Source organism: Etheostoma spectabile, chromosome 2 (assembly GCF_008692095.1).
Source record: "Etheostoma spectabile isolate EspeVRDwgs_2016 chromosome 2, UIUC_Espe_1.0, whole genome shotgun sequence".
In the NCBI taxonomy this organism is placed as follows: domain Eukaryota; kingdom Metazoa; phylum Chordata; class Actinopteri; order Perciformes; family Percidae; genus Etheostoma; species Etheostoma spectabile.
The window spans coordinates 27,282,337-27,292,641 of record NC_045734.1 but is presented as its reverse complement, the minus strand read 5'-3'; the positions used below and the strand labels follow the sequence as shown (position 1 = coordinate 27,292,641).

Sequence of the window (10,305 nt, the reverse complement as noted above, 5' to 3'; positions counted from 1 at the left end):
CCTCACTGTGTATAAATATATATATATATATAATATATATACTATAATATATACTTTATGTATATATATATTAATATATAACATAGTAATAGTATTGTGTAATATATACTGTATGTGTATATATGTATATTCCTTTGTATATGCTGTATGTATATATGTATATACGTGGATATGTTATGTATTTACAGTAATGTATAATATATATACGATATGTATATATATATAGTATATATATAAAGGAAGATGTGTTATATATATTATAATATATTATATATTATATATATATCATTTTATATATATATACTGTATGTATGTATGTGGATAATATGTATAAAGACAGTATATATGTACTTTATATACTGTTAGATAGCATATGTTAATAAGTGTGTATGTGATGTGTGTATAGGTTGTGTTTCATGCAGTATAGCTTATTAAAATTTGGTTTGAAAGGAAATAAAATAAATCTATTATTTTCATTTATTATTAATGAATGAAAAAAGAAAAACCACACAACAAAATTAAAAATAAAAGGGCCATGTGTAAGGCTGTAGTGTATCGTGGCCACCGGGAGGGCAGCGGACAACCAGAGCCCGGAGCCTCTACTGTGAGCAGCACGCAGCAGTAGTCCACTCATATTACTAGGCTGCTGACACAGTCCACGTAGACATGAGCACAGAGAGAAACCTTCTCTCTCTCCAGACCTCAAGTCGCACACATCTTCTGCTGTCCACAATTTTGCGGTGTGGTGTATCTGCGTTACACATTGTTGAGTGTGTTGTTGTGTGTGTGTGGTGTGCGTGGGTGTGTGTGTGTGTGTCTCTGTATGTGTGTCTGTGTGTGTGAACGTGTGTGTGTGGTGTGTATGTGTTACTTGTGGTGTGTGTGATGTGTGTGTGTGGGTGTGTGTTGTGTGAGTGTGTGTGTTGGGTGTGTGTTGTGTGTGTGAACATGTGTGTGTGCATGTGTGTGTGTCTGATGTGTTACCATGGGTGTGTTTGTGTGTGTGTGTGTGTGAATTGTCTGATGTGTTACCATGTATTATTTTTGTGTAATCTTGCTTTCCTCTGAGAGAAACTATGAGCAGCGGCTCTGGATACGTTTAAATCACTGGACTTACATTTTTTTGTAGACCAGTAGGGCTATTGCATATTTTAACATTTTTCTGCGTGAGTGTGCCTACCAATAGCTAAGCCTGTCCTACAGTGACTGTTAGCTAAAGCTATTTAGCGCAAGATGCCTCTTTTCTCCGTGATGACTACTACAAACCCTTCAGAAGATTGCACTTCTGGAAACCAAGGTTCACCGACTGAAGTGAATGTGGAAGTGAACGGATCTTCTGGAAGACACCACTTTACCATGGATCCATACAATGGGACAAAGCATGCAAACACACGGCTAATTAGCACAACAAAGCTAAAAAGAAACAGGAGGGCTGTAGAACGGTGTAAACAAATCAACAAGTGGCAGTCCTCCTGGAACTCGTCTGGTGGAAGCCTAAGAGGAAATCATTTTCCTGGGGAAATGGAGGAGAGACTAAACGGGCAGGGCACAGCGCCCTGAGATTGTGTGATATGACACGGCTGGCCTGCATTATCATCCGGGCAGAAGGCTCTTCAACCCCCTGACCTAGTAGGGGACACAGCCGTGGACAGCTGCAAAAGGGAAAATAAGCAACCAAAATGCCCCCCCAACAACCTGGTGTGCAACTGGATAACAGATGTGCTCCTCTGCTGCAAGACGCGTGGGACAGACATCTGATGACCGGACTGCGTCTCATCACCCACACAGCAGGGTAAGGAATGAGAGCAATTCAAAAAAGTAAAAAGCTAAACAACTGGGCCTCAAACCCTGATTGTGGGTGGACTCTGCTGTAAAAGATTTAAAACAACAGTAAAAACACCACAAATACTCTGTTTTCCAAAGACATTGTGTCTGACTTTACCCAAAAATCTACCAGCTATCATGGCAGAACACCCAACTGTGAAGAACATATTCCAATAGGGCACATGATGTTGTAAAGCAACAGGTTGGAATTGCTGAAACGGACTTTTAGGAACTGGGACACCGTCGCTCTTAGACGCAGATGTGTTTATCAGTGGTCCTATACCGTCAGTCAGAAGAGGAGTGAGGATTCAGCCGACGTTGGCACAAACAAATGGCTTTCATACTGAATGTACCGTCCACTCTCTGCAGTTCATTGACAACCTTAACATTTTCTGGGAGCGCAGACATCTTTTTAAAGCAGATAGACTTTCCCTAACAAAACCAGGAGTAAAGCTGTCACCTCTAATTGCTTTACTTTCTGCGAGTACAAATTGCTCCCTGCCAGGTCACAAAACAAGAGGAAGATAAAAAGTGTGGTAGTGGATCACCACAGCCCACACTGAGGAAAGACTTGACCGGGACACCACAGAGCACAGATACAAAACCTCAACTCCTCTTTTCACCCATCCAGCCCTCTAAACCTCTTACCAAACCGAATCCTTTGAGGAGCCATCGCTGTCTCCACCACCCTTTCCCTCTTTCCCCTACCCCCATGTGGAGTTCACTACCACATGAATCACCTGTAGATGCGGAACCAAATATACACCCCTTCCTTCCCCATCACTCAACCTCTGGCAAAAGTAAAACGCCGGGTCCTCTTCCAGGAGGTAAAACAAACTTTTTCACTCAGACTGATAAGGACGCTTGTATGCAAAATCCAGTAAGCATGACCTGATATGCTCCAGGCCTAGAGACACTCATGACTTTTTCAAAGACAAGCCCGGGCCCTATGTCTTAATTTTCACCAATTTATGTTGATAGGTAATAGGGAAGAAGGTGAATAAACACTTAACTGCAAAACTTAGCAAATTTGAGCATCCATCCTCGTCAGCTACGCCTGTCCCAAAAATGAAAACACACTAACACTAGCCTTACTAAACGTCAGGTCTTTGGTAGGAAATCCTTTTAATCAATGGATTTATTATCAAACCACAACTAGATTTTATGTTTTAACTGAAACTGGTAGACCATAATAACAGTGCTGCTGTTCTCATCGAGTCAAGCTCCCCCTAATTTCAGTTTTATGAGCGAGAATAGAGTGAATAAGAAAGGAGGTGGAGTCGCCATTTTGTTTAATGATCATTCACTGTACGCAATATGCTATGGAAGTTTTGCTTCTTTTGAATATGTTGCTCTTCAATTAAGATCTTCCCATCAAGCAATGTTTCTAAATATCTACAGGCCACCTAATATTGTGCAACCTCATTGAGACTGTCACTGAAAATGCTGTCTATGAATCTGTATTAACTTTGATTGTGTAATCATTGCGGTGATTTTAACATTCATGTTGACAAACCCCAGGACAGGGGGACCAAAGAAACGTGTTGTGTTTTGAGGAACTATGGACTGACTCAGCATGTAACAGAACCCACGCACAATAAGGGGCACACTTGGGCTGATTGTCTCGAAGGGTCTGAACATTGCAAGGTGTGGTGGACTGACGTTGCTCTCTGATCATTCCTGTGTTTTCTTTAAACGGCATAATCTCTGTGCCCAAAGTGTCCAAACAAGGTTTGGTGGTTTCAGCAGGAAACCGATGGAGTGCTCTTCCGGGTAGGGATGGAGTCTTCTCAAGTGAAGGGGTTAAGTACCTTGGGGTCTTGTTGCGCGGTGAGGGGACCATGGAGGTGAGATTGGTCGGAGAAATGGAGCAGCTGGGCGGTATTACATTCTGTTATCGCACGTTGTGACGAAAAAGAGAGTGAGCCGAAGGCAAAGCTCTCGATCTACCGGGCAATTTTCGTTCCTACCCTCAACCTATGTCATGAAGGCTGGGCGATGAACGAAAGAACGAGATCAAGGGTACAAGCGGACCGAAATGGGTTTCCTCAGGAAGGTGGGTGGCGTCTCCCTTAGAGATAGGGTGAGAAGCTCAGTCATCCGAGAGGAGCTCGGGTAGGCCGCGCTCCTTCGCGTTGAAAGGGGACAGTTGAGGTGGTTGGGCATCTGGTAAGGATGCCTCCTGGGCGCTCCTGGGAGGTATTCCAGGCACGTCCACAATGGGGAGGAGACCTCGGGGAAGACTAGGACTAGGTGGAGAGATTATATCCCAACTGGCCTGGGAACGCCTCGGGATCCCCAGTCGGAGCGGTTGATGTGGCTCGGGAAAGGGGAGTTTGGGGTCCCCTACTGAGCTGCTGCCCCCGCGACCCGATACGGATAAGCGGATGAAGATGGATGGATGGATGGATCACTGAAAACACCAGTGGAAACAATTATCAGCTTTTCTCCACACCCGCCCTTCTGGGCTCTCAGTCACTGAGCTTGTAGTAATTTCAACTGTAAAATTACAAATGTTATTGATGCCATTGCTCCCACTAAGGTCAAAGTTGTCTCTGGTAAGAAAAGACTTCGATGGAGGAAATGTCCTACTGGTGAGAACAGAAAAAAGAGAGTGTAGGAAAGCTGAACGAAGGTTGGCGAAAACCAATCTCCCTGGTCCATTATAACACCTATAAAGAGGAGACTTGCATTTAAATTGGAACTGAGGAATGCACAAGAAAGGTCCTTCTTCTCTGATATTATCTCTAGAAACAATAATAATCACTGTGCTTTGTTTGCTAATGTTGATAGGTTACACAAAAACATCCAGCCATCCAGTAGATCTGAACTTTATTAGCAAGGCCTGCAATGATTTGCTCCTTCTTCAGAGACAAAATTCAAAAGATTAGACAAACAGTACAGTGCCTCCATAATACAAGTTCAGGATAGTGTTGTCACAGTGTTCAAGCAAAAATAGTTCCAATATGACAGAATTTCACACGATCACACTATCAAACCTGGAGGAATTATTCAACATCTGAAAACCTCGACCTGTTGCCTTGATATTCTTACCAACGGGACTTTTCAAAAATGTTTCCAATTGTTGACTTCTGATCTCAAGATTGTGATAACATCTCTTCTTTCAGGAATCTTTCCACAAGCCCTGAAAACTGCAGTAATCAAGCACTCTTAAAAAAGAACAACTAGACAAGTCACTAATGAGCAAACTATAGGCCAATATCAAACCTTCCGTTTTAAGTAAATCATTGAAAAAGTAGTTTTTCAAAAACTCAACCATTCTTGTCCCTAAGCAACGTTTTGATACCTTTCAGTCGGGTTCCGACACACACCACAGCACTGAAACGGCTCTTGTCAAAGTCTTTAATGACATCCTTAACACAAGATAATGGAAATTTCAATCTTAGTATTACTTGACTCAGTGCTGCATTTGACACGGTCGACCACGACATACTACTAGACCGATTGGAAAACTGCGTTGGCCTTTTGGCTTAGTACTAAACTGGTTTGAATCTACCTAAAGAATAGGGATTACTTTGTGTCTATAGGTAATTATGCATTGAGCGCTAATAAATATGACGTGCGGAGTTCCGCAAGGCTCCATTCTGGGGCCTCTTTGTTTAACATCACATGCTTCCACGGCTCAGATTATGGAGAAAAATAAAATAAGTTACCATAGTTATGCGGACGACACACAAATTACAAACCTTATCGCCAGGGGGGACTATAGCCAATACAAAAACTGACTAAGTGCATCGAACAAATTAACGACTGGATGTGCCAGGAACTTTCTGAAATTAAATGAAGGAAAAACGAGGTGGTTGTTTTGGGAAAAAAGAGGAACGATTAAAAGGTCGGCGCCAGCTTCAAACAACAATTTTAAAACAAACAAGACAAAGCCAGAAATTGGGTGTAGTCATGGACTCAGACCTGAATTTTAACAGCCACATTAGACAATAACAAGTCAGCCTACTATCACCTAAAGAACATATCAAGGGTTAAAGGACTTATGTGTCAACAGGACTTGGAAAAACTGGTCCATGCTTTCATCTTCAGTAGAATGACTACTGTAACGGGGTCTTACAGGTCTCCTAAAAAATCAATCAGACAGCTACAGCTGATCAGAACGCTGTGCTGAGTCCTCACTAAGACCAAGAGACTGATCACATCACTCCAGTTCTGAAGTCTTTACACTGGCTTCCTGTGTCTCAAAGAAATTGATTCAAGTACTCGTGTAGTTTATAAATCCCTTAACGGTTTAGGTCCAAATACATTTGCTATGCTACTACAATATGACCCCCCCAGACCTCTCAGGTCATCTGGGACAGGTTACTTTCTGTCCCAGAGTCAGAAACTAAACAGGGTGAAGCAGCTTTCAGTTTCTATGCTCCTCATATCTGGAATAAACTCCCAGAAACCTGCAGATCCGCTGCTACCTCAGTTCTTTTAAATCAAGTTGAGGACCTTTCTTTTTGATGGCTGCTTCTTAAATTGAATGCTCATTCTTTAAATTTCTTATGCTGCACTGTAACTTTTATTTGTGTTTTATGTGTCCTAATGTTCTATTTGTTTTTAACTGTCTATTCAGTGTTTTATTAATTTTAATGTATGATTTAACTGTTTGTACTTGTTTTATCTGTTATATATGATTTCGTGTAAAGCACTTTGAATTGCCCTGTTGCTGAAATGTGCTATACAAATAAAGCTCCTTTGCCTTGCCTATTGTGTGTGGAATGCTTGTGTGTCTTGTCTATGTGAGTGTTGTGTGTGTTTGTGGTGTGTGGGTCTGTAGGTTTTACTATGAGGTTGTGTGGTGAATGTCAGTGTGTGGAATGTCTGTGGTGGGGTGTGTGTCTGTGTGATGTCGTTGTATGTGTTACGTGTGTGTGTGTGGTGTGGTGTCTGTGTGCTTTGTGTGTGGTCTGTGTGAGTGTGTTTGTGTGTTGTGTGATGTGTGTGTGTGTCTGTGCGTGTGTGTGCCACACTGATCTGACATAGAAAAACAAAGATAAAATCTAAAAGAGGAAGTTAAGATTGTTTTTTCCTTTTAGGGTGTTTCACACTTGTTCAATGCAGAGGCTGAATGGAAATGATGACCTACAAAAATACACAGAATTGAAAAAAACACTGTTTCATATTGCAAGAAAAAACAGGCTAAAAGAAATGATATTGGAGTCTTGAGCTCATTTCCACCTTTTCAATTCTGCTTTCGTTTGGTTGGCCAGTTTTTAGTTACATTACAGCTTGTTTGAGGCAATAAACACTTACGGTATACTCTATTCAACTATAAAGGTTTGAATTGAAGCTTTAGCGAACAAGTAGACACACTGTGCAGAGAGCGGGCTCACTGGGCATTCTCAGTGGTGACGTCCTGTACTCACACTTTCATCACGCTTGAACATCTCTATGGAGACGGCAAAGAGTCAGACGCAAAGGATATACTATTTTGTCATTTTCAGGTCATACAGTCATGGACAAAATTATGGCACCCCTAGAACTTTTCCCGAAAATGCACCATTCTCCCAGAAAAGTTTTGAATGACAAATGTTTTGTGGTACAACATGTTTATACCTTTAAATGCAAGAACAGCTCAAAAAAGCAGAAGAAAAAAGGCAAATTTGAAATAATTTTACACAAAAATCCCCAAATGGACTGGACAAAATTATTGGACCCTATTAAAACTGTGGGTAAATAATTTCATTCAAGCATGTGATGTTCATTTAAACTAACTGTGGCAGGTAACAGTGCTGGAAATAGAGAAATCAAAAACTGAAGTCAGTTTGAGTGTGTAAAAGACCTGCCTGCTGGCAAGCATGGATGTTATATGTTGCCCAATTATGAATATTCCAAAAAATATAAGATTTGCTTAGTTTGATTGGTGAGGAGGAAATGCATTCAACATGTTAATAGGTAATAGTAGCTACATTCTCTATATACAGGCACTTTTGTCTGCTGTTTCTATCAGACTTTTGATACCAAAACAGAAGATGTTAAACAGAAAATATGCTCCTAGGTTTGAGCCATCATGTGATTCATACAGTAACAACAACAACATACAGGCACTGCAGCCTAATAAGGTGTATAGGAACATAGAAGATAAAAAGGATAGCACCATGGTTTGCGCTCTCGGTCTTATATGTTAAGGACAGTGAAAAATGGTTTGTCTATCGCTCGTGATTCAGAACCGGGTTCTCCATTGGGCATGAGTACCCCTTCAACCAAGTTTGTTGAAAATCCGGCCATTTCTTTCTGTAACCTGCTAACAACAGACAAACAAACCAAACCGAAAAACATAAACCTCCTTTGCGGCGGTAACTAGTTCCCTGTTAACACACACAACACGGGAAAGGAAACAGACACGCAAAGATACAACAAACAAACTCAGTACTGTGGCTCGAAGGAGCCATTTTCTTGTAGTGGCTATCATTAGAAAAATACATGTGTTATCCTGAGCCACTCAAAGGTGTGAATGTGTTTATAATAAATGTATAAAGTGAAAGCAAAAGCAGAGGAACATTGTTAAGAGCATACATTTTCACTCAACCCTCTCAGTATAAATAAAAGTTCTGACATGACTGAGCGTTACAGTAATGTTTGAAGTGATCATAGAGTGACTTGATTTTGGCGTAGATCACCTCTCAGGCCACTGACATTGTGTTATTGTGCAGGCCATGTGTTGTATAGTGGTTATTCCAAAGCTCAGGGTTGGCTTCGTTTGCATAAAATAAACCCCATATTTGTGTTTGTGGTTTGTGTGTGTGTGTGTGTGGTGTGTGTGTGTGTGTGTGTGTGTGTGTGGTGCGTGCGTGCGTGCGTGTGTGGTTGGTGCGTGCGTGGTGTGTGTGTGTGCTGGTGCACACTAAGCATGGAGAAAGAGAAAGAAAGAGCCGAGAATTGTCTGACGACTTAAAGCAAGCAAAACGTGGACAAACAGCAAATCAAACCAGGTTAAAGTATCTCCAAAGACCTAAGTCATTTGTCCACTGTACGCATAAATCAAGAGTGTTTAAACCCATGGAACTGGCAAATCTCCCTGGAAGGGAGGAAGAGAAATATTGATGAAAGAATGCAACGCAGGAGAGTTTGAATGGTGGTTAAACAACCTCAGTCAACTTCCACGCAGACTCATGCCGTCCTGGCAGACTCTGGGTGCATCCGTGTCAGCTCGACTATACGTCATCATCTGAATGAGAGAAGCGCTATGGCAGGAGGCTGAGAAGACCCCCCTTCTGACACAGAGGCATAAAGTACCTGAGTAAAGTCTCATCCTTCTGGGAGAACAGTTTTGTGGACAGATTGAGACTTAGGGAGAGCTTTTTGGCAAAGCAGGTATCTACTGTTCACCGAAAACAGAAGGTGGCCTAAAAAGAAAAGAAAACGTGCCTATATGGTGGAGGGTCAAGGATGTGTTGGTGTTGTATTTGCTGCCTCTGGGAATTGCCCTGTTGCTGAAATGTGCTATACAAATAAAGCTGCCTTGCCTTGCCTATGTGTGTGTGAATGTCTGTGTGTCTGTGTCTATGTGAGTGTGTGTGTGTTTGTGCGTGTGTGTGTCTGTATGTGTTACTATGAGTGTGTGTGTGTGAATGTCAGTGTGTGAATGTCTGTGTGTGTGTGTGTGTGTCTGTGTGTATGTGTCTGTATGTGTTACTGTGTGTGTGTGTGTGTGTGTCTGTGTCTGTGTGAGTGTGTGTCTGTGTGAGTGTGTTTGTGTGTCTGTGTGAGTGTGTGTGTGTGTCTGTGCGTGTGTGTGCCACACTGATCTGACATAGAAAACAAAGATAAAATCTAAAAGAGGAAGTTAAGATTGTATTTTTCCTTTTAGGGTGTTTTCACACTTTGTTCAATGCAGAGGCTGAATGGAAATGATGACCTACAAAAATACACAGATATTGAAAAAACACTGTTTCATATTGCAAAGAAAACACACGGCTAAAAGAAATGACATTTGGAGTCTTGACGTCAGTTTTCCACCTTTCCAATTCTTGCCTTTTCTGTTTTTGGTTGGCCAGTTTTTTAGTTACATTACAGCTTGATTTGAGGCAATAAACACTTTTACGGTATCAAACTCTATTCAACTATAAAGGTTTGAATTGAAGCTTTAGCGACACAAGTAGACACACTGTGCAGAGAGCGGCTCACTGGGCATTCTCAGTGGTGACGTCCTTGTACTCCACACTTTCATCACGCTTGAACATCTCTATGGAGACGGCAAAGCGTCAGACGGCAAAGGAATATACTATTTTGCTCATTTTCAGGTTCATACAGTCATGGACAAAATTATTGGCACCCCTAGAACTTTTCCAGAAAATGCACCATTTCTCCCAGAAAAGTTTTGCAATGACAAATGTTTTGGTATACACATGTTTATTACCTTTAAATGCAAGGAACAGCTCAAAAAAGCAGAAGAAAAAAGGCAAATTTGAAATAATTTTACACAAAACTCCCAAAATGGACTGGACAAAATTATTGGCACCCTAT

At 41.4% G+C, this 10,305-nt stretch overlaps 1 long non-coding RNA gene across 1 annotated transcript in view; it reads right to left on the bottom strand.

Moving 5' to 3' along the window:
• LOC116706556 (uncharacterized) overlaps positions 1 to 10,305 on the bottom strand; it is a 27,509-nt gene that overhangs the window by 10,259 nt on the left and 6,945 nt on the right. Inside the window, exons 2-3 of the long non-coding RNA XR_004336271.1 lie at positions 10,013 to 10,022; positions 5,953 to 5,958 (exon numbers count right to left, since the gene is read on the bottom strand). This is a non-coding gene — a long non-coding RNA (uncharacterized LOC116706556). The remainder of the gene's footprint in view (positions 1 to 5,952; positions 5,959 to 10,012; positions 10,023 to 10,305) is intronic.